This window comes from Marmota monax, unplaced genomic scaffold (assembly GCF_021218885.2).
Source record: "Marmota monax isolate L192 unplaced genomic scaffold, Marmota_monax_Labrador192_F-V1.1 WCK01_AAM20220418_F8-fsc00052, whole genome shotgun sequence".
In the NCBI taxonomy this organism is placed as follows: domain Eukaryota; kingdom Metazoa; phylum Chordata; class Mammalia; order Rodentia; family Sciuridae; genus Marmota; species Marmota monax.
In genome coordinates, this window is record NW_026693473.1 from 10,187,952 (window position 1) to 10,213,175 (window position 25,224).

General features: G+C 42.8%; 1 long non-coding RNA gene across 1 annotated transcript in view; it reads left to right on the top strand.

Annotated features, from left to right (window-relative positions):
* Positions 1 to 25,224, top strand: part of LOC124101694 (uncharacterized) — a 122,242-nt gene that overhangs the window by 17,359 nt on the left and 79,659 nt on the right. The window contains exon 2 of the long non-coding RNA XR_009228073.1: positions 1,351 to 1,470. This is a non-coding gene — a long non-coding RNA (uncharacterized LOC124101694). The remainder of the gene's footprint in view (positions 1 to 1,350; positions 1,471 to 25,224) is intronic.

Genomic DNA, 25,224 nt, shown 5'->3' on the forward strand with positions numbered 1-25,224 from the left:
GATTGGAAAAAAAATGATCACCATGGCCAATATCTATCCTATCCTATCTTCTCTTATTTCATGCTTTTCTCTCCTTTGGCAAGCCACCTACATCTGTTCCAGAAGCAATCACACATATACATAGATCCGTTGACTCACAAGGCAGTGTACGCTAGAGAACGTGGAAGTAGTTAACCAAACACACCCCATAATGTACTATCCAATGGGAGACACCAAACTGCTCAAGAAGGAACCATCAGAGGATATTTCCCCTAGAGAACAGATCATTTGAAGTTTGCACCCCTCTATAAATAAGGGGGTCCCACACTTCTATACCTAAAAGTGTTGTAATTTACCGCTGGGCTGGAGGGTGAAAGACTATCTCTCTAGCAAGGGTCATTGTCAGTCTCTTAAAACATGACTCTGGTAAAAATCACATTGTTCAGGTATTTATCACAGTTCACTGGGCTTGATGGGTGTGAGAGTATTTAAAGTCTGCCCTGGAGAGGTGTCCAGGGAGATGGTGATTTGGGGGGCTTCTGCAGGAAGCACGGTGGAAGGGACAATGGGTCAATTACCAGCAGAGCCTGCGGTCTCCCTTGGAGAGGTTAAGGAGGAGAGCATGCAGCCTTTGAGCTACCGTGTCATCTGTCCTGGGGCTTAATCAAGTTATCATATCACCGCCAGTGTCCCCCGGCCTCTATCCATGGATTTGAATGAAGAGAAAAATTTGCAGACAAATTTCTAGCAGCAGGAAGTTGGTGCTCTCCTGTGAGGCTGGATGAAAAGCACCTGTAACCTTGTCGGCCCCCATCCAGCTCCTGCTGGGAGCCGCTTCAGGCAGCAGCCTGCTGGCTTCAGAGCTGGCTTGTCAGGGGAAGCTGGGCTGAGGGATGCTATTATGTGTTTCAAGAGAATGGCCCGGAACGGGCTCAGCTGTGGCCAGAACAGCACAATGCAGCCAGCTATCCATGATAGGGTAGGTGGACATTGTCCCCTTCCTTTTGATATTGGCCTGGAGTTATTTAAGTGAAAATGGGGCTGGCATGAAACAATCTTCTTGGTGGCATGTCTCTATCTATAGGGAGAGTGAGAGGCAAGGAGGTCTCCAGCCTCCCATCAAAACCAGATCTCTGTTCCTCTTTCAGCTGCCGTTTCCTCCTTTATGAAGTTCAGGTGCCTTGTGATTTTTATCTAACCTGCAGAGAGGGAATTTGATGATTTTGATGTCATATTGAGCATTGGTTCAGGGTCATGAGACACATCTTGTAGACCTAGCTTTGTGACTTGGGGAAGTGGCTTAGCTATTTTGTGTCTTCGTTAATTAATTTGTAAGATGGATAATGACCCAGACTGTTCCTTTCTTCTCAGGTTATGAATCGGGGGAATTGCAGACTGATCAGTAACTGAAAAGCCTTAAAACCACATTCCTGATGCCTCTAAAATCCTTCCAGCAGGCACATACTTTTTGATTCAACGTCACAAAGATGGGTAAGAGAAAGGAGAGTTATTAATTAGCATTAATATTTGAGCATTCCATCCTGAGAATAAGTTAATCACTGAATGTGAATTTCATAGTCATTAGCAGGAAAAGCCAGAGGCTTTTTTAACACTCTGTGGGACTTGTCGATCGGTCAAAATCAGCTTTTCTGAAGTTCCCAGGAAGTTGGACTTTTTGGCATTTCCATGAAAGGCTCAGAGCCTACATAAAAATCCAGGTGGAGACCTGGTTAAGAAATCTCTCCCTCTCCCACCCCCGACTCCCTCCTGCCCTTCAGACTGTTGTTTCTGTTCTTCAACTACAACGTGGCAATACCTATGGGCGTTCAGTCTAGTTGTAAGCTCCAGCCCTTTCTCCAGCTGTAAAATGGGGTACCCTTTCTCTGCCTCCTTACCTCATGGGAACAAGGTAGAGTGGACTGGTCAATGGTGGGGAAAGTGCTTTGTGAAGTGTAGGTAACACACACTCACTAAGGAGCATATCACCCATCTCACTGGGGTGAGAGTGAACACCGTGAGTCTTGCAGGCCTGGCACCATGAGCCCAATGTCGCGGGTGATCTGGCTCAAAAGAGGATTCTTCTTGCCAAGTTATGCCCTGGTCACTGGTTTGGATAGAACAGACATAGGAGGTATGATGCTTTTCTGAGGGGGTGGCCCTGAGGGCATGGACAGGACAGGGACATTGATGCCCAAACACAGAAATAATCACACAAGAAAACAGCGAAAATATGGAGTGAATGATTGCTCTCCTTTAGTTTGCGTTGGTTTGCCCCAAGCCCCTGCCCCAGCCAACAGCCACTACTTTCCTGAATATGGCATGAAGTGCTGCCCAGCGATTTTGCCTGGGCCATGCCTCTTGTCTTCTCTGCTTATTGAATTTTCCTAGTCGTCAGGGTCCTATGCAGTGTTCCCTCCTGTACGAGGTAGCTGTCTTCAAGTCCTAAGGCACTCTTTACTGGCCCCTGTGAACCTCTGTTCTGTCCTTTGCCCCATCACAGTCGGGTTGGTGTTAGCTTCTACTGTGGGTCCTTTCTCTCCTGCTCACACTGGGAGCTTCTCAAGGGCAGTAAGTGAGTGCTTCTGGCGTCCCAGCCTGAGGGTGGCTGCTGGAGAAGACTGTAGTTTATGTGTTCGATGTTGGATTTAGTTTTGCCACTCTTAAGGTGTCTGTGATATGAAGGGATTGTGGGATGGGAAGAGAAGATAAAATCTTATCTTTTCATGTTTATTTATTTAAACCAAACCCATTTTTGGTTTTGCCTTTCATATCCTAGCTGATAAGAAAATTTGCATAACCGCTTTCATGTAAATGGGAATTTCAATGTAAGTGTGATTGCAGGGATTGTCTGTAGAGAAACACCACCAATAGATGTGTGTGCATGCATGAACATGTGTGTGTATGGAAGCATGTTTACTTGTTTATTATAGGAATTAGTTCAGCAATTATAAAGCTAAGAAGTCCCACAATCTGCCATGCGCAAGGTGGAGACCCAGGAAAATCAGTGGTGGAATTTAGTCTAAGCCCAAAGACCTGAGAGCTGGAGGTGGGGTGGGGGTCTGATGGTTGATGGTATCAGTTCTGATTTGAGGGCCCCCAAACTAGGAGTACTGATGAGGACAGGAGAAAATAATGAACATCTCAGCTCAAGAAAAGAGAGGATTTATCCCTTCTATTTTTTCCGCTCTCTTTGGGCTTCAACAGATTGGATGAGGACATCCTTTTCCCATTCTGTTGATTCAAATGCTAATCACTTCCAAAACACCCTCAGAGAGCACCAAGAAATATTTTACTAGCTATCTAGGCATGCCTCCGCCCAATAAAGGTGACATACAAAACTAATCATCACTGTAATTATGACTCCTTTTCAAATTTTAGTCATGCCTCACTAAAGTCTTCTTTTTGCTGTCTTTTAAGAAATTTCAGGAAATCCTTGCCGAATTAGTTCCTGGCCAAGCAGACAGGAAGGCAGCCCCGGTCAGGGACCCAGTCTCACAAAATATCTCTTGTGCACCAATCTCCACTGGTTCACTTCCATAGGAAGGTACAAATTTCACCTTATGGCAAGGACCCAGTGTCAAAGTTTCTGTTTCCCAATTCCATATTTTTCATATTTGATCAGGGAACTCATTGGTCAGGGAGACCATTTCCTTCTGTGATTCTTAGTCTAGATCCCTGAACTCCCAGGCACTCATGAAAGTGGTAAACAAGCCAAATGTGGTGCTGCACAACTTCTTGGGAGGCTGAGGCCAGCCTCAGCAACTTAGAAAGATCCTGTCTCAAAATTAAAAATAAATACGTCTGTGGATCTAGCTCAATGGCAGAAGTCTTGCCTAATGTGCATGAGGCCTGGATTCAAACCCACCAAACCAAATAACCAAACCAATCAAACAAACAACAACAAAAAAAGAGAACTAAATATAAATATAGATAAACAAAGCTTTTTGAACTTTTTTAATGTTTTGCAAAGCCTGAGATAAGGATGCTGGATCTACGAACATGTGAAATTTCTAGGCATTTCCTTTTCTCTTTTTCTTTTTGGTTCAATTCACTATGGTAGTACTGAATAATTCAGGATAATAATAATAATTAAAAAAAAAAAAACCCAAGACATACCTGTACTTAAGTTTTTAGATCAAAGGTTTTTTTAATTGAGGTATCATTTACACAATAAAATTTATACATTTTAAAGATGCAATTTAATGTTTTTGCAAGCATATATGATTATGTGATAGAGCATTTCCATCATTCCCAAAAGTCTTCTCATGCCTCATTCATTGCTGTCAACGTGATCCCCAGACCCCTGGCTTCAGGCACCTGCTAATGCTGTCATGGTGGTTTTGTCTTTTCTAGAGTTTAACTGAAAGCTGACTTTTGTATCTGACTGCTTTCACTTCCTATACTGTTTGTGAGACTCGGCCATGTTGTTGCATTTATCAGCGTTTTGAGTAGGATTTCATAGGATAACTACAATTTGCCCACTCACCAGCTGATGGACATTTGAGTTGTTTCCAGATTTTGGTTCTTACGAATATGTGGGTATGAAAAATGTCACGACAAACTTTCACATAAAAGTCTTTAGGTGGACATATGTTTTTGTTCTCTTGGGTTAAGTATCTAGGAGTGGAACTGCTGGGCTGTATGATGGATTCATGATTAATTTTATTAAACACTGTCAAATGCTTTTCCAAAATGGCTGCACCATTTTTACACACCTACCAGCAGTGTGAGAGGACATTTGTTCTTCATACTTGCTAACACTTGGTGTTGAATGCTTCTTTTTTTTTTTTTTAATTATCCTAGTGGGTATATAGTGGTATCTAATTATGGTTTAAATTTATATTTCCCTGATGACTAGTCATGTCCACATTGGCTATTTATATATTTTTGGGAAGTGTCTATGTTTACCCATTTTTTTATTGCATTGTTTTTCTTCTTATTTGTTTACTGAAAGAAGTCAAGCCTTTCCTAAGACATATATTTTCAAATATTTTCTCTTAATTTGTGGCTTGTCTTTTCAACTTTTTCGGTACTGGGGTTTGAACTGAGGGGCACTCGACCTCTGATCCACATCCCAGCCCTCTTTTGTATTTTATTTAGAGACAGGGTCTCACTGAGTTGCTTAATACTCACTTTTTGCTGAGGCTGGCTTTGAACTTGTGATCCTCCTGCCTCAGCCTCCCAAACTGCTGGGATTACAGGCATGTGCTACCTTGCCTAGGCCCATAATTCCTGTTGTTGGTGTTCAGGTGATTTTGACAAAATAACCTCATAGAGATTTTTGGCTAGAGATTATTTTCTTAGAAATTTTATCATTTTAGCTCTCACATTGAGATCCATGATTCATTTAGATCATTTTGTATGTGATATAAGGTTTAAAATTCAATATTTTGTGCTGTGGCTGTGGCTCAATGGTAGAGCATTTGCCTAACATGTGTGAGGCACTGGGTTCGATCCTCAGCACCACATAAAAATTAATAAAATAAAGGTATTGTGTGTTTATTTACAACTAAGAAAAATATTTATTTATTTATTTTTTATATATGACAGCTGAATGCATTACAATTCTTATTACACATACAGAGCACAATTTTTCATATCTCTGGTTGTATACATAGTATATTCACCAATTTGTGTCTTCATACATGTACTTTGGATAATAATGATCATCACATTCTGCCATCATTTATAACCCCAGGCCCCCTCCCTTTTCCTCCAACCCCTCTGCATTATCTAGAGTTTTTCTTTTTCTTCCATTCTCCCTTTCTCTATCCCACTGTGAATCAGCCTCCTTATTCAAAGAAAACATGTAGCATTTGGTATTTGGGATTGACTAACTTCACTTAGCATTATCTTCTCTAACTCCATCCATTTACCTGCAAATGCCATGATTTTATTCTCTTTCATTGCTGTGTAATATTTCATTGTGTATTTATGCCACATTTTTAAATCCATTCATCTATTGAAGGGCATCTATCTAGGTTGGTTTCACAGTTTAGCTATTGTGAATTGTGCTGCTCTAAACATTGATATGGCTGTGATCCTATAGTGTGTTGTTTTTAAGTCCTTTGGGTATAGACCAAGGAGAGGGATAGCGGGGTTAAATGGTGGTTCCATTCCCAATTTTCCAAGAAATTTCCCTATTGCTTTCCATATTGGCTGCACCAATTTGCAGTCCCACCAGCAATATATGAGTGTGCCTTTTCCCCACATCCTCGCCAACACTTATTGTTGTTTGTCTTCATAATAGCTGCCATTCTGACTGGAGTGAGATGAAATCTTAAAGTGGTTTTGATTTGCATTTCTCTAATTGCTAGTGACGATGAATTTTTTTCATATATTTGTTGATTGATAAGTGTCTGATAAGTGTCTGTTCAGGTCCTTGGTCCATTTATTGATTGGATTATTTATTTATTTTGGTGCTTAGCTTTTTGAGTTCTTTATATACCCTAGAGATTAGTGCTCTATCTGATGTGTGAGGGGTAAAATTTTGCTCCCAAGATGTAGGCTCTTTATATACTTCACAGCTTGTTTCTTTTGCTGAGAAGAAGCTTTTTAGTTTGAGTCCATCCCATTTATTGATTCTTGATTCATTTTGATCATTTTGTACATGATGTAAGGCTTAAGATTCAATATTTTGGGCTGTGGCTCAGTAGTAGAGCATTTGCCTAGCATGTGTGAGGCACTGGGTTCAATCCACAGCACCACATAAAAATTAATAAAATAAAGGTATTGTGCGTTCATCTGTAACTACAAAAAATATTTTTTAAAAAAGATTCAATATTTTGAGCCTGGCACAGTGATACACACCTGCTATCCCAGCAGCTCAGTGAAGCAGGAGGATCATAAGTTCAAGGGCAGCCTGGGCAACTTAGAACTAGCCTTAAAATAGACATAAACAAGACTGAGGATGTAACTCAGGGTACAGCACATGCCTAAACCCCTGAGTTCTATACCTAGTACAGCAAAAAACAAAACAACCTACAACAAAAGCAATTCAGTATTTCTTTTCTTTTCTTTTGGTACTGGAGATTGAACTCAGTGGTGCTTAACCACATCCCCAGCCCTTTTTATATTTTACTTAGAGACAGGGTCTCATCTAGTTGCTTAGGGCCTTGTTTAGTTGCTGAGGCTGGCTTTGAGCTTGCCATCCTCCTCCCTCAGCCTCCTGAGCTGCTGGGATTACAAGTGTGTGCCACAGCGCTTAGTACAATTCAGTATTTCTACCCCATAGATACCCATTGCATTTATTGAAAAGACCAGCCATTCCCCATTGAATTACCTTGATGCTTTTGTTAAAAAAAAAAAAAAGTCAAGTGATTAAATTTGTGCAAGTTATTCTTGGACTTTCTATTCTGTCCTATTAATCTATATGTCTATAATTTTGCCAGAGCCATGGAGCCTTGATTACTGTGGTTTTTATAGTAAGTCCTGAAATTAAGTAATGCAAGTCATTCAAATCTGTTTATATTTAAATATTAATTTTGGCTATTTTAGATTCTTTACTTTTGCATATAATTTTAGAATCAACTTACAAATTTCTCTAAAACAACTTTCTACATATATATTTTTTAAATATTTATTTTTTTAGTTTTAAGTGGACACAATATCTTTATTTTACATATATGTAGTGCTAAGGATTGAACTCAGTGCCTCAAGCATGCTAGACGAGCACGCTACCACTGAGTGGCCATCCCAGCCCCTGTCCTTCTATATTTTTGATCAGGATTGTATTAAATCTAAAGATCAACTTGGAGAAATGAACATTTTAACAGTATTGACACTTCAAGTCCCCAAACATATGTCTCCATTATTATTTAGGTTTTCTTTCATTTACCTTAAAATTATAATTTTCAGCATATAGGTCTGGCATATTTTTCTTTAAATTCATTCATCAGTATTTTTAATATTATTTGTTTAAATTTATTTCCCATTTGATCCTTGCTTGTACATAGAAATACAACTGATTTTAATTAAGCTTTATATTTTTAAACAATTACAGGTTTGCAGGAAGTTATAAATGTAGTTATTAAGACCCATGAAACCTTCACTTGGTTTCTCCCACTGAGCCATATCCCCAGACTTATTTTTTGTTTTATTTAGAGACAGGGTCTCACTGAATTGCTTAGTGCCTTACTTTTGCTGAGACTGGCTTTGAACTCATGATCTTCCTGTTTCAGCCTCCTGAGCCACTGGGATTACAGGCATGTACCACTGTTCCTGGCTCCGATGGTTATATTTGACATGGTCATAGTATAATATTAACTGGGCATTTGACATTAATACACTGTGTGTGTTTGTGGTTCTGTAATTTTATCATATGTGTATATTCTTGTAGCTATCACCACGATTCAAGATGCAAATTATTCTGGCACCACAAAGGTCTCCATTGTGCCATTTACTTACAGTCACACTCCTCATTCTCTCTCCAGCTATCCCTAACCTCTGTCAATCACTATCCTGTTTTTAGTTACCATACAATGTGTTCCCTTGGGCTTCCCTCACTCAACAAAATGCCTTTGAGATCAATTCAAACTGCTGTGTGTATCTATAATCTATGCCTTTGTATTGCTGAGCTCAGTACTCCAGAAACCTGTGGTATGAAACCATTTGTTTAACCACTCAACTATTGAAAGACATTGGATATTATAAATAAAGTGGCTAAGAACAATTATGTATAGACTTTTGGGTTGGCATACGTTTTCATTTCTAAGGTATAAAGACCAAGGAACATAATCATTATGAGGTACATTTGTTTATTTAGTTTTTAAAGAAACTGCAGCAACAGTTTCTTAAAAATGGTTGGAAGCAGTTTCTGAGATTCATTTTCTCTGTATCCTGGTCATTATTTGGCATTGTGACCATTTTTTATTTTAGCTGTTTTAATAGATGTGTAATGATATCTCATTGTGATCTTACGTTGGATTTTTCTAATGGTTAGTGATGTTCAAAATCTGTTAGTATGGTTATTTGCCATTTGTATATCCTCTTCAGTAAAAATCTCTTTATGTGTTCTTCCCCTTTCCAAATTGAATAGTTTTTACTGTTGAGTTTTAAGAATTCTTTATATATTCTAGACATGAATTCTTTGTCAGATATGTTGTTTGTGAATATTTTCTCCCCGTCTATAATTTTTCTTTTTATCCCCTTAAGAGAATTCTTTTCAGAGAAAAAGTTTAATTTTGACAAAATTCAATTTATTAACTTTTTATTTTACTGTATCTTTTCCTTTGGCCTTAAAACTCTTCACCAAGCTCTAAATCCTGAAGATTTTTCTTTATATTATCTTCTAATTGGTTTATATTTTACATTTAAATCTGTGATCCATTTTGAATTATTCTTTGTAAAAGATATGCTTTAGGTTGAGGGTTTTCTTTTTTCTTTCTTTATTTTTATTGATATTGGGGTTTGAACCAGGGCCTCATGTGTGCTAGGCAAACACAGTACCACTGTGCTACATCCCTAGCTAGTTTTAAAATTTTACTTTGAGACAGGGTTTTGCCAAATTGACCAGGCTAGCCTTGAACTGGGATCTTCTTGCCTTAGCCTCTCAAGTAGCTGGGGTTATAGGCATGTACCACCAAGCCAAGATCTTTTCTTTCTTCTTTTGTCCATGAATTTGCTTCAGCATCATTGGTTAAAAAGTCCTTTGTTTCTCAGTAGACTTGAATTTGCAGCTTTGTCAGAAATCAGTTGGCGACCTTGTGTGGGAATATATCTGGTTTTCTGCTTTGTTCCATTGCTCTATTTATTTATTCCTCTTGCTTACTTGATTACGGCAACTATATAATAAGTCTTGAAGTCAGATGGATTTCTCTCACTTCCCCAAATTGATTTAGTTATCCTACTTCCTTTACTTTTCCATATACATTTTAGAATAAGCTCATCTACATCTATGAAAAACCATGCTAGGATTTTGGTAGGAATTATATTACATCTGTATATCAGTTTGGGGAAAATTGACATCATCATTATTGTTGAGTCTTTTTATCCAAGGGTATGGTATGTCAACCATTTGCTCAGATTTTTCTTTGATTTCTTTCATTAGCATTTTGAAGGTTTCAACATGTATGCCTTGGACAAATTTTGTTAGATTTACACCTACATATTTCAGTTTTTGTATGATTATAGATGGTACTAATTAAATTTTTTGCGTTCCATGTATTTGTTGCTAGTATATAGAAACACAACCTATGTTTATTTTATATCTTACAATCCTGCTGACTCATTTATTACTTCTAGAAGTTTTAGAGATTTTTATTTGTTAGATTACTTGGAATTTTCTAATAGAGTTTTATTTTTTCTTTCTTCTTGTTCAATTCTTGTGACTTTTATTTCCTTTTCTGGCCTTTTTTGTTCTGGCTAGACCTTCCAGTGCTATATTGCATAGTGGTGGTAAGAGTGGATGTCTTTAAAGTTCTCTTGGTCCTGGTGGGTGGGATTCAATCTTTCACAGCTAAGTACAATGTTAGCTATAGGGCTTAAAAAATATGTAGACACATGTTATTTATCAAACTGAGGAAGTTCACCTGTATTCCTAGTTTTTGGAGAGTATATTTTTGCTTTTTTAAAGTCATGCATGAAAAATTGGGGTATATATGTGTAATAAGAATTGTAATGCATTCCACTGTAATATATTTAAAAATATAAAATCAATAAAACTTAAAAAAAAAAAAAAAAGTCATGCATGGGCTGGGCATGGTAGTGCATGCCTATAATCCCAGAAGCTTGAGAGACTGAGGCAGGAGGATTACAAGTTCGAAGCCAGCCTCAGCAACTGAGAGACTCTAAGCAACTCTATGAGGCCCTGTCTCTAAGTAAAATATTTAAAAGGGCTCGGGATGTAGCTCAGTGGTAAAGTACCCCTGGGTTCAATCCCTAGTACCAAAATAAATAAATAAATAAATAAATAAATAAATAAATAAAAATATAATAAAATCATTCATGGATACTGAATTTTTTCAAACTCTTTTTCTACATCTATTGCTATAATCATGTTTTTCCTTTTTATTCTATTAATAGGGTGGGTTACAATCTTGAATTCTTGGATTAAATCCACAGACTCATGATATATTACCATTTTTATGTATTATTTAGATCTTATTCTAAAATTCTGATGTGTGTGTGTTTATGAGGGAGATTAGTCTTCAGGTTTCTTTTGATTTCAGTCAGGTTTTGATGTTGGGGTAGTACTGACTTTCTAAAATGAGTTTATAAGTTTTCCCTCTATTTTCTTGAAAAAGATTAGGTGGGGTTGTAATTTCTTCTTTAAATACATGGTAGAATATACTAGCAAGGCCACTCAGGTCTAAATTTTCTAATGGAAAAGTTTTTATTTATCAGCTTATTTTCTTTAACTAATATGAAGCTATTAAAATCTTTTGCATTTCAAAGCATTATGCAGATTTAATGTAATTCCTATTAAAATCCCAATGTTATTCCTCATAGAAATATAAAAAGCAATCATAAAATTCATTTGGAAAAATAAGAGACCCAGAATAGTCAAAGCAATCCTTAGCAAGAAGAGTGAAGCAGGAGGCATCACAATACCCAACCTTAAACTATACTTCAGAGCTATAGTAACAAAAAAGACATGTATTGGCACCAAAACAGACATGTAGACCAATGGTACAGAATAGAAGACATAGAGACAAACCCACATAAATGCAGTTATCTCATACTAGACAAAGTTGCCAAAAACATACATTGGAGAAAAGATAGCCTCTTCAACAAATGGTGCTGGGAAAACTGGAAATTCATATGTAGCAAATGAAATTAAACCCCTATTTCTCACCCTGCATAAAACTCAACTTAAAGTGGATCAAGGACCTAGGAATTAGACCAGAGACCCTGCCCCTAATAGAAGAAAAAGTAGGCTCAAATCTTCATCATGTCAGCTTAGGACCTTTCTTCCTTAACATGACTCCTAAAGCACAAGAAATAAAATTAAGAATCAATAAATGATATGGATTCAAGCTAAAAAGCTTCTTCTCAGCAAAGGAAATAATCAATAATGTGAAGAGAGAGCCTACAGAATGAGAAAATCTTTATCACATGCACATCAGATAGAGCACTAATCTCCAGGATATATATAAAATCCAAAAATCTTTACACCAAAACAAACAAACAAACAGAAAACAAACAAACAAAAAACCCCCCAAATAACCCAATCAATAAATGGGCTAAGGAACTGGACAATACACAGAAGAAGATATACAATTGATCAACAAATATATGAAAAAAAATGTTCAACATCTCTAGCAATTATAGAAATGCAAATCAAAACTACTCTAAGATTTCATCTCACTCCAGTCAGAAGGGCAATTATCAAGAATAAGTAAGAGTTGTTGAGAATGTGGAAGAAAAGGCACACTCATACATTGCTGGTGGGACTGCAAATTGGAGCAACCTCTCTGAAAAGCAGTATGGAGATTCCTTAGAAAACTTGGAATAGAACCACCATTTGACCCAGCTATCCCACTCCTTAGTTTATACTTAAAGGACTTAAAATCAGCATACTACAGTGACACAGCCACATCAATGTTTATAGCAGCTCAATTCACAGTAGCTAAACCATGGAACCAACCTAGGTGCCCTTCAATAGATGAATGGATAAAGAAAATGTTTATATATATACATATATACACACAATGGACTATTACTCAAACTAAAAGAAGAATAAAATTATGGCATTTGCAGGCAAATGGATGGAGCTGGAGAATATCATGGTAAGTGAAATAAGCCAATCCCCAAAAAACCAAAGGCCAAATGTTTTCTAGGAAAGAATGGAGGAACTTTGGATTGGGCAGAGGGGAGTGAGGGGAAGAGAGGGGGCAAGGTGACATTCTTACCCTATATACATATATGATATGAATGGTGTGACTCTGCATCGTGTTTAGCCAGAGAAATGAGAGATTGTGATCCATTTGTGTACAAGGAGTTGAAATGCGTTCTGCTGTCATGTATAAGTAATAAGAACAAATAAAAATAAATCTTTTGCATTACTTCTTGAGTTGGTTTTGGCAATTTGTGTTTTACAATGGATTTACTCATTTAATCTAAGTTGTAAATTACATTGACAAAAATTATTTAAATAAAACAAAAACATTTTCATGTCTGTAGGATCTGTACTCATGTTTTTATTATTAAAAATGTCCCTTTTTATTTCTTTAATTTTTGTCTTCATATCTACTTACACCTGACAATAATATAGCTCATCTGATATTAATATAGATTAATACGTGTTTCATCTATGTGTGTTGTAAACTATACAAGACAGTGACATAGTTTTTGTTTTAGACAGCCATATATTATAAATAAGTTAAGAGGAAAAATATATATGTAGATTTTTAAATTTCTTTTCTTTCTGAGGATTGACGTTCCAATTTGGTAAATTTTCCCTTCAGTTTGGAAAATTTCCATAGCATATTCTGTAATGCAAGTCTATTGGAGGCCAGTTTGCTCAGTTCACTTTTTAAAAATGAAAATTTCTTATTTGCTATTTATTAAACATCCTGACTCTATAAATTTATATCTTTCATCATATTTGAGAAAAACTTGTCTATTATTTCTTCAAGGTTTTTCTGTTTCATTCTCTCTGTTCTTTTTTTTTCACATTGTTTATGTTTTTCAATACCCTGTTAATTTATATTTATATTTTCACTCCTTTTCCCTTTGTTCTTTACATTGATAATTTTTTGTTTCATATTTAAATTCACTTTCTCTTTTCTTTGCCATCTCCATTCTGTAGTTAAACCCATGTAGTATAGTGATCTTTTAAAGTTTTTTTGATACTGTATTTTTCAATTCCAGAATTTCTGTTTTTAATCATTTGTATTTCTTCGCTCAGCTGTTCTACCTATTCACTCATTAGGAGCATGTTTTCTTTTATTTCACTGACTATAGTTATAATGCATGATAGAAATTCTTTGTGTCCTAATTTCAACATCTGGATCATCTTATGTTGTCTCAGCTGATGTTCTTTTGAGATTGTGTTCTATTTTCCTGGTTCTATGCATATTAACGTTTTTTTAAATTGTATTCTTGATATTATACATGTTAAATTATTCTAGATTTTTCTATTTTTCTCTAGTGGATGCAATTTCTTTTCTTTATTTATTTTTTCTTTTTTTTTTTAGGTCATTATCTTAGGTTATATTCAAATTGCAAACTCCATTTCTTAGGTGGCAAAGGCCAGTTATTGACTCAAATCTTTCTCTGGTATCTTAGCTGCTTTGAGACTTCTCTGTGCACCTGTGGCTTAGGGTTTGCACAGATATGTGGACAAACAGAATTTTTGGACCTTATCTCTGGCTCTTTCCTTGGATGATTTAGCTTCTCTTGGTTCCCAGACCCCCCATTTTTTTTTCTTTTCTCCATTAGTCTCCCTCCACCCCCACTCATTGTACTGTACTGAATCAACTAAAAGTGATATTTTCCATATTTGCAGCTCAAAGCTGAATCACTCTTCAGAACATGGATGGTTATCATATTCTCGCTCTTTCTGCTCACTGAATGCAAGATGATTCAGACATTACTAGAAAGGGAAGTTGGCTATAGTTTAATCACTAGAAATTGAAACTTATATTTTTTCATAAATCAAAGAATGGAGTGATTTTAGGATTAGAAAGGACGTGTTGAATCAGACACAGAGTAAGCCCTAAATTAATCCTCAGGGCCCAAATCTTCTCCTCAGCAACCCCTTTTGCTGGACTACCCTCAATGAAGGGTGCTCACTACTTCATAAAGCCGCCCATTTTATTGTAGATAGTTCTGAGCTTTTGAAAAAGTTTCACTGACTATGATCACTGACTATGACTCTTCATTCCCAGTTCAACCCCAGGGACACACATCACGAGCCCAATCCCTAAACTCTCTGTAGGGGAGAAGCCTGCACTCCTCCTGGCAATCTTTGTAATGAGATTTCTAGTCTCCTCTTGATGCTGGTCTCCTCCCTTGAGCAGGATCTTCTAATTACACAGTTCTCTTAAGATGTGAGGTTCAGGAAGGTCCCCAGAAGCCTGTTCTTTCCATGGTGCATCAGGTTTCCATTGGCTCTTCTGGCAGCCATGTTACAATTGGCTCACGCTAAGCTAGCGGCCAGTGAGCACACTTGGGCCCTTTTCATCTTTCCTTACTTAAGTGCACACATCAATTTTCCCTGACTGTCCTCCCAGCGCTGCCTTCTAAGGGATCTACCATCAAGTTTTGGAAAATTTGCTACCATAGTCTGTCTTGCTCTGAGATCTTTATCATGCTTAAGGTTTCAAGCTTGGACAAGGCTTGGAATTACATGTCTCAAAGCCCTTAAATCTGTATTTCTGCTCTATAACTTACACAAAAACTAATTTTCAGTGTGCAAGGGATTTTGTTCACAGCCAGTGGTGAGAAAAATTTATAAATACAATTTAGATCTTATGGTTTATCAAAAAATTTCTATATCACCTCATTGGACCCACAGAATAACCAGAAAAACTATATGAAGTGGGCAGGAGAGGATGTATCATCACTATTTGACAGATGAGGAAACAGAGGCTGCGGTCAGGGGACAAAGAATGGTCAAAACCAATGAGGAACTGTATACTCTCTACAAAACACTTTTCTCAACCTCTCAAAGGCTCCAGACTTCCATTTGAATTGTCTCAGCCATCCTTTGGGTGGAAAGTTTTTTCCTCGGGGCATTTTAGGGTACTGATGATCTGAACTAATTTCCCATCCCCTCACCCCTGGCTCTCAGGGGTGGGGGAGGAGTACATCTGGGCACAGTCAGAAGGGAGAGGGGTGTCAGCCTGCTTTCCAAGAGATTACTTCTGGAATCAGTGGCCTCCAGCCCCAAACAAAAGCTCAGGTATGGAAGCTTGGCTGCCCCTGACCTTTTACATGCCAAGAGCCAAGCTGTGGGGAGGAGGGGGACTGCTACACAAAGGGGTCTGCAGAGTGACCCGGCCTGCCTCAGCTACCTGCTGTTCGCCACAATGGGGCCCGAGGCCTGGGCTGCCTCTGGAGGCCAGAGAAAAGGCCCGAGATAATGACAGCCTGGGCTACCGCTGCTCTCTTCAGAGGAGCGAGAAGAGGGAGGCGGCAAAAGCTCCCGGATAATAAAGAAGTAACAAATGAGGAATAAAAGCTTATGGAAGACATCTTAACCCAGGGATGAAAAAAAATGTCAACATCTGTGAGGCTTTCTGCACCAGCAGACCCGGGCCCTAAAGAAAACCCTCGAAAAGCCATTCACTGGCGCAGAGGCAAAAAGGCTACATTTTTCTATGGGTTCGAAGAGGCCGCCCTCTCCCTTTCGGATGCTGCTGAACCCAACGCTAATGTTCATCTTCAGTTTTATTAAGGAAGCCCGGGGCAGGAGGAGAATGGAGGGCCAGGGCCATCTTTATCCCCAGGCCTGTGAGGTGGGTGGGTTTAGGAGCCCGCTAGAGTCTGCACATGGAGCAAGGAAGAAAAGCCAAAGGAATTAGAGAAAACACTGTTTAACAAGGGGTTCTTTTGACCAGGGCCTTTAGGAAGGACGGGGCACCAGGAAAAGTAATCCTCTTAGCACCGACTTACGTGTGTGTACAAAACAGGCCAATGGAATCCGAATGTCCTCATGGAGCACTTGCTAAAACACCTAATGAAAACACAAAGATTCCCCGTTCTGAGCGTCACCTTTCATTCAGAAGATAGAAAGTGGCAGATGTTTGCTTATAAGGGCTGATTTAAAAATTCAGGCTGGGAGTTGGCGGGTGGGAGAGGAGCCGACCCACTCTTCCTGTGAGGTGTGGCCGGCACAGCCAGGCTTCCCTGGGAGATTTCACCACCCTCCTGCCTGGTGCCTCGGAGGTGCTATGTGTGCTGTGATTTCTCAAGTGCTTCATGTTAACCGTTGGAATGAGTCTCCGCAGGCTGAGTAAGAGAAACCGCAAATCCTGGCCAACAAATGCAGCTGCCTGGGAAGGGGGTGGACGTTGACATGGGAAGAAGTGAGCTTCCACATTTGTGACTGCTTTATAGTTGGGGACCACTGTGGCTTGGCCAGAAAGCACCAAGATGGTCCTTACCATCCCCACACACCCACATACTTACACACAATCCCCTAAAATAGAGGCAGACAGTCCCCTTCACACAGAAACATAGACACACACACACACACACACACAAACCCATCCCACTGACCACGTGTGCACACGCACACACCTGCACCCTTCCAGGTATAAACACACACATCATCATCCTTGCCCCCCAGTACATGCCCTCCGCACACCCATCCACTCCCTCCCAGTCTCTTAGTCAGCCCTCGGGCCAGCATCGTCCTCAACCACTTCCATAGCACACAGATTTTGGGGGCCAAATGTTTCCGTTATGATTTGGCTCTAAAATGAAACAAGATGCAAATGAGGATAAATGAAATATTTTGGGGATTGCTATGAAGGCTTTACCTAAGCTAAAGCAAGAGTGTACACTTTGATTTCCTCTTTCATGTGGTAAGGGGCTATTTGAAATTCAAAATTGTTGTTTGCTGTTGGGACACAAAGGAATAGAGGTGACAGGGGTAGCCACAGAGAAATTGGTGATGGGCTTCAGCGCTGGTGTGAGCTGTCCATCTACAGGTTGGTTCTGTGATCCTAGGCTGCCCGGGCAGGCTGTGAATTCGTAAGTCCTCCCAGTACTTGAGTGGTGGTCCCAGAGCTCTCTATCATCTGTCATGTTAAATTGCGGGGGGGGGGGGATTCTCATGCTGGGCATCTTGTTAAACTGGAGGCACTCAGATATCTTTAGTGATCCTAGTAATAATATTATTATTTATGAATATCGTTATGTACTAGCCACTGTTCTAGGAGTCTAAAGTAGATTATATCATTTGATTTTCATAGTTCTACAGTATAAACTCCTTTATTATACCCAATTTGCTGATAAGGAACAAGCATGGAGGAGTTAGGGACATAGTTGGCAGTGACCACAGTATCCACACCCAGAGCCACTTAACACCAAGCCTCAGATATTAACCTCACACTACCAGACCTCTTCAGGGAGCTTATTCTAAATGGTCCTCTGTTCCCTTTTTTTCTTGGTCAGCAGATGAGGACTGACTCTGTCCTTCTGAGTTCATCTTTGACACCCTTGCATGGTCCTCTCCGTTCCTTTGGAGGAATGAGGGGACCTGGGAACATTCCAGGCATCAAGTCCTGCTGGAGAGGGACACTCACCTGCTGGGCCCCACACCATTGAGGTGTTTGAACATGGCTCTTTGCTTCAGCAGGAGGGTGCACATCCAGGGACTTATTTCCACTGCTACCTCAGGCCCTGCCTCCATGAAGAGAATGGGAGCCTCCTGATTGGCGCATCCCTCTGAAAAGCACACCTTCCCAACTCCATCTCTCATTCTCCAGGTCCTCATTGCTGAGGCGCGAACCCAGCTAACCTGGAGAAAGTTCTGCAGACATTTCCTATCTACCAGGCCCATTGTTCCAAAGTGTGGGGAGCCACAGTCCCAGAGAGGAATCTTTACTGATGATTGGTTCTGACTCCCTTGTGGTACCTCTGAAGCCGTGTTCTCACAGCCTTTGATTCTGGAAGCAGAACTTAGTTACTCCTCTTTTTGAATGTGGACTGGGCTTAGCGACTGTCTACCAGAGAATAGAACATGTCCGAAGGGGTGGGATCTCTCTTCCAAGATGGGGTTATTGAAAGACAGTAGTTTCAGCCATGGGTTCTCCATCTCTCTCTGTCTCTGACCTTCTTACATCTGGGGAAAGCCAGCTGCCTTGCTGTGAGGCTGTGTGGAGAGGCCCACGTGGAGAGCACATGCCTGCCAGGCATCACACAAGTGAGGTTGGAAATGGATCTTCCCAGCCTGCTGACAGCCTCCAGCCTGCATTGGGACAGCCACTGAGTGATCCTGAAAGCAGATCTAGCCCCTGTTTCACCTTGGGATGACAGTACTCTTGACAGCAACCTCACGAGACCCCCCAGGCCACAGTCACTGGGCCCAGCTGCTCCCAGATTCCTAACTCCATAAAACCACAATGAGATAGCAAAAGTTTTGTTTTGTTTTGTTTTAAGCTGCTGCATTTGGGGGTGATTTGTTATATAGCAGTAGATAACTAATGCACTACCTTAGGGTGCAGTTGGGAGAACTGAGGCCCTGTTGGGGGAAGTCACTTCCCCCACTTCACAAAGAACAAGTCAGTTCTTGAAATTTACTCGGAAACCTTGACTGCTTTTCTATGTTCTTTCTGCTACATCACATTTTCAATCACTTCCATGTTCCTCAAATAAGCCAGAAGTATTGAATTTGGCCAGCCTCTGCCTGCCTGCAAGCTCAGGTCTTTACGTCCAGAGCAAAATGGACATGGCGGGGGGATCAGCGATGACCCAGGGCAGCTAGAGACAGTGGTCACATAGGGGCTGCTGGAGAGTAGGACACCCCACCCGCCCCGTTTCCCAGGGTTTGTGTTTTGGCTCACATGAGGAGTTCAACCCATGTGTAAGAATTTCAAATTTCATACTGAACTTACCACCCAGAAATAACTATGTGAAGTAAGCATAATTCGTCTGTGTTTGCTTTTTTTTTTTTAATTTATTATGAACTTAAGCAAAGTTTATGGAAAGAAAGGAAACTGATGATGGTGAAGCGCAGCTACTGACACCTCTCCCAGTTCTCTTCCTTAGTGTTCTCTGCACAGCTGTGATGGTGCAGCCCACCTCCTGTTCCTTCCTCCCTCATCCAGCATCTGCCGTGCCCCGGGCCCTCTGTGTGCAGTTGGGGACTCAGGGCCCACGGTGTCTGGCAGTCTCCCAGACCTCCTCCAGTTCACTCAGTCACCCCTTTGCCCAGCTGCCCCAGTTCTGTGACCCCTTGGCTCTGCCCAGCCCCTCTCCCACCCAGCCCTGGTTCACTGGCTCAGGAATATAGCCGCATGCTGGGACTGGAGTCTTGTTGTTCCCCCAGCCTCTTCTCGCTCCTCGTCCTGCAGAGCAGTAAATGGTGCCTCTGCTGCCCCCAGACCTGGAGGCTGCACAGCCTTGCTGCTGATGAGGGCCCTCCTCTGTCATTGTTCATGACAACTTTATGTCCTCAGTGCCTGTCCTGGGATGTCATATTGAGTACTATTCCAGCGTGTCCACAGTGTGGGCTGGGCTCATCAGAATGCAGTGACCAGGCCCTCACCCAGCCCCGAATCTGAGAAGGGCTTGGGAATCTGCATTTTTTACAATCTTTCCAGAGAATGCTAGTACTCACTAAAATTTGGAAACAATGCCTCTGCTGTCTCCCATTATTTATAATTTAGAGCTCCTAGAAACTTCTTGGTTGGCCTGGTTTTTAGTAGCTTTTGAGACTGACAGAAGCAGCCCTGGGTTCTCTGAGTGAAGCCCTCAGCTGGACCAGGCCTTTATTCTACCTCAGTCTTCTCTAGGCCTTTTCCTCTTCCCATTGTCACTTGTTACTTGTAGCAACAGGAGGGAGGTTGGAGAATGCCAGCATCTCTTTTTCGTGGGTCCTTTCAGCTTCCTGTCCGAAACAGAGGGAGGAACTAAGAATTACGGGTTAAAATGAGGGCTCGAAATTTACTATTGACCTCTAAGAGTTGTTCTCCTGTGTTCTGTATCCGAGGGAGGGATTACGCTAGTGGGGGGGTTCTACATTCTGACCATGCGAGGACTTTGAGGTCCAGCCTCCCATAGCTCCTCTTCCTGCATCCTCCCACTCTACTTGTGGGGGCCAATCCCCAGGGCTTCTGATTCACTGCTTCCCCCAAAGTAGAAGAAATCATTCCTGACCTGCCTGACAATGTCCCTCCCTTTTTGTGATCCTGGACAGGTTCCCAACCCAGCCTCAGTGGTCCCAGCTATAGGATGAAGGTTCTGAGAGGATGGTCTGGGGAGGACTTTTCAGCTTTAAGGTTCTGTGATATTTGCTGCAGTGTGTGTGTGTGTGTGGGAGGGTCTCTCAGTACCAACTAGATCCCACCCTGAACTTGACCTCCTCTCTCCCATTAGTGGCTTGAACCCCTACTGTTTGTGGCTTGGTCCATTCCTCTGCAAGGAAAGAACAAAGAAAGGCTCCAGACCCAAGTCCTATGAAATCCAACCACACAGAAATATCAGTCAATTTAAGTGGGGGGGTGGGTGGGTGGGCTGGAGAGGTCTTAGGAAGTGCTGTGGGCTGTAACGTCTGCAGAGCCTGTTTACTTTCACACCCTAGTGAGTGCCCTCCCTCCCAGTGCGGCTGGGGCTGGTAGTTGAGCAGCAGCCAGCTCCTGGTTTTGTAGCTTTGCTTTAGGTCCAGGATGCCTGGATTCTCCCCAAGGCACTTCCCAAACTGCTTGCCCCCTGGAGAAACAGCCCAACAGTAGAGATTCCAGGGCGGCGGATGCACAGTGTGAGATGTAATCGGAATCTAAACAAGCCCTGCAGAGTGGGTGATAAGTTTGACACACAGGCACAGGTGTGAGCCCCAGCCCCCACAGCTGTCCCTATGTGACAGCCAGCCTCAGCCTCAGCCTGGAAATACCACCCTGAGCATCATGGATGTTGTCTGCAGTCACAGGTGTGACGGCTTCCAAGCTGACATTTTGGGTCTTTTGAGGTATCTGTCAAGAAGAGATTGATTATTATTTGCAGCTCACATTGACCTACCCCTGGTGTTTCCCATCATGGGCACAGTGTCCTCGCCTGCTGGTCAGTTGCCCTGAGTCCAGTTGCTCTTGGCAGGCCTCATCTGTCTGAGGCTCCATGCAGGCACTGAAGGAGGGATGCTGCCTTGGGGACAGGTGCTGAGTTTTGTTCCTCTGCTTCATCTCAGCATCATGACCATGAATGAGACAAGGTCAAGACAAGGTTCTGGAGCCTTTGGTCCAGGGACTGGCACTGTTCTATCAGCTCAGTGCTGACATCCACAGTGGGGGGCTGGGTCCACAGATCCTGACTCAGACACATGGTGGCAGAGCAGGGAGGATGCCGGAAGCTGCCATGAAGGAGAGAGGAGATCCAGGGCCTGATTGGTCCCGGAGTTTCAGGATGGGGGCAGGAGGGCAAAGGTCGCTTCCCCCCAAAGATGATATTAAGATGTGATTATGGCAGATGTGAGGGCAAGGCTGTGACTGGAAATAAACTTCTAGTCCTGGCTCTGCCATTCACTGGCTGGGTGACGCTGGACAAGTCAAGTTGCATCTCTGGGCCTCAGTTTCCCTATTGGTAAAATGTCAGATGCCCTGTGTGACAGTCCCAGCACTTATGTTCTGTTTCATTTCCCTTTTGTGATTCTTTAGTTTTCAAAAGGATGCGTCTGGGGGAGGAGTGGCTGAGGAGACAGGAAGCGTGTCTTGGAGGTGGGTGTGAGAGGACTGTTCAAGAAGGTATTTCTCAGAATCAGAGAATTATTTTCCTCATTCCAAAGAGGAGGAAATAACTCCAGAGGAGCTCAGCAATTTTGCCCGCTGGAGCAGGGCAGGGCGGGGGTTTGGACCACATCTGCTCTGCCCTTCTCCTGCTGCCTCACTTGGTCAAAATTTTCCCATCCTCCAAGCCGCTTCTCAGTGTCACCTCCATGTGACTTTCCCTGGAGTCCCTAAGGGGAAGTGGCTGCTCCACCAGCCCCTATAGCACGAGTCTACCTTTTTCTTGCCTCTTGACTTCATTTTACACCAGAGACAGTCTGCCTGCCCCGGTGGCCTAGAAGCCCCCCAGAGCCTGGGACTTTGACTTACTAAGCCTGTCCCAGCTCTTCCATGGTAAATGACACATATTAGGCACTTACTGAATGAGTGAGAAATTGAAGTTACTCAGGGGATCCTCTGCCTCAGCACGGGGGTTCCTCAAGGCTGTCACCTCCTCCTGTGTCTCAAAGAAGAGGCTATGTATTCCCTATTCCAGCCCCATAATGGTCCTCAGTATTGAAGCTCATGGCCCAGTGTAGACGGGGGCTTAGAGGAAATCCACTCTGTCAACTGTGCTTTAAAGAGGATTCCCTTGAGGGACTCTAGATCAGGGTCCCCTGTGCTTGCCTATGGAGAGCTGATGTGACTGTAACCTCTCCATCTTTCCATGACCCATTGTTACCTCAAGCTACAGGAGGCCAGAATATGTCACTCTGATGTCCATTACTTCCTGTGAGAAGCCCCATGAGGCCAGGACCATGGACAGTTTAAGTTTGCCTTGGCACCTAGGCCCATGTGAAGCATGGAGAAGAGACTCATGAGGGATTTTTTAGGATTGCATAGAATGGACTATTCCTATTTATTCCAAAAACATGAGATGCCAAGCATGGCTGAGCCTCTGAAAGACCCTGGAGCTCAGGTAATGCGTCCACTCATTGTGGGAATGGGCTCCTTGACTGTCAAAGAGGAGGAGAGTTGAAGAAGAAGTTTGCCCTGTGCATCTGAGGACTGTGACTTCTCCCTCCACAAGGGAAGGTCTGCACAGGGGCGGGGTGGGGGATGTTGTCTCAGCAGGTCTCAGCAGGTGGCAGCCAGGGCAGGAGAGGCAGCATGGGCTTTGGAGTCAAAGAGACCTGAGTTTGAATCCTGACTCTGTTTCTTTCTGTGTTGCCTTGGCAATGACTTGGTCTTCCTGGGCTCACTTTCTTTGTTGTATGAAAGGGGGTAACATCTACTGGCAAGGTTGCTGCCATGTTTAAACAGCTTGTGGAGTGCCTGAGTTCCAGGCACTACCTTTCCCTCTTGTGGGACAGGGGTAAGTTTTGGTCCCTCTGGGGACCAAGGGAGGCATGGCAGTTTCCTCGGCTCTGATTATGACGTCAGCTGCACAGTGAGTCTGTGAGATGGCAAAGGTCAGAGGGAAACCCGGCTGCAGGAGGTGGGCCTCCTGCCCTGTGTGCTGCTGGGGCCTCCCAGAAACCTTCTGGCTTCTTTGGCAGTACCTAGTACTTGGGTCCTTATCTGACTTGCTGTGTGGCCCAGGTCAGTTTCTTTCCTTCTCTGAGCCAGAGTGCTCCTGGGATTTTGGGCGGATCACACCTGCCTTGTGCACAATGTGAGTCTGTGTGAGGGTGTGTGTCAGCCTTTCACCTAGAGCTGAGTGCGTGCCAACACCAACCATCACCATGGACTAAAAACTCTGTAAGGAATAAAGGAGCCTTGCACCATAATTCACCAAAACTTTTTTTTTTCCAGAAAAAATAAAATGGAGAGGGAGAGGTTAAAACGAAGGGGTGGGGGGGGGAAAGAATTCGAGCCAACACTCTGACTCCTTGTCAGCCAACTGGAGGAAAGAAGTGAGTAGCAGAGGTTTGTTTCCAAGGGAGTCTGTCGGAGCCAAGAAGAGCGGCTGCCAGCACTGCTGGGCCTGGAGCCAAGGCCTCCTCCAGGGGCCAACCGCTCTGCGCCCTCCAGACCCCACTGTGTGTTAGACAGGCTCCTTCCATCCGTGTGGGGTCAGGGTGCAAGGAAGCCCCAGGGCCTGGCTTCCCTGGGCTGGGGCTGCTTCTCCTGCTCTTTCCTCTGGGGAGAGGAGGAGGAGGGAAAGCAAGCCCCAGCTGGGCGTTCCATTCTGAGACTCAGCTAGAGACCATCGTGACCCCCACATCAGGGCTGGGAGGGGGGCAGGAGGAGGCTGGGGCTCTGTTGGGGAGGACCTGGGGGTTGGTGGGCGGGGCCACCCGCCTCTTGCTTTCCCGCCTACTGCAGGGGCGGTGGGTGTTTGCTGGCTTTAGTCCTCCATCTTTGTCTGCCCAGCTATCTTCTTTCCCATCCCTCCTTTCCTGCCTTTCTCACCTGTTTCCCAGCCCAGGTTGTCCCCGGATGTCCCCAGAAACAAAAGCAAAGCCCTTTGAAGCAGCCTCTTGCCCCTCTGTCTGCTCACCAGGGACCCATCGAGGCCCAGGCTGTGCTCCTGGCTGCCTGTGGATGGTGGAGGGGGCGCTGAGCTGCTGGCACGGGCCTTTGGTGCCTTCTTCAGGTTGCAGAGGGTGTATGGGGACCTTGGCAGCGGGCATGCAGCCAAGTCAGGAAGTCCTGAAAGTGGTCCAAGGCCCAGAGAGAAAGGGAGGAGGGGGTGGAGTTGGCCACGTTGACAGCTACTGGTAGTCACCGAAACCTTACCTGGCCAGCGGGAGGCACTGAGGATGGGGAGGCTGAGGGAAGGGGCAATGAGCATGTGGCTGGTGGGTGCACTGACATTGTTCCCTTTCACCATGGTATGAAGACAGAGGCAGATGGGGTTGGTGGAGAGGCCAGGCTGCAGGGCAGGGGTGGAAGGCAGGTGGCTGGGAAAGGTCAGTGACAATAGGTGCCT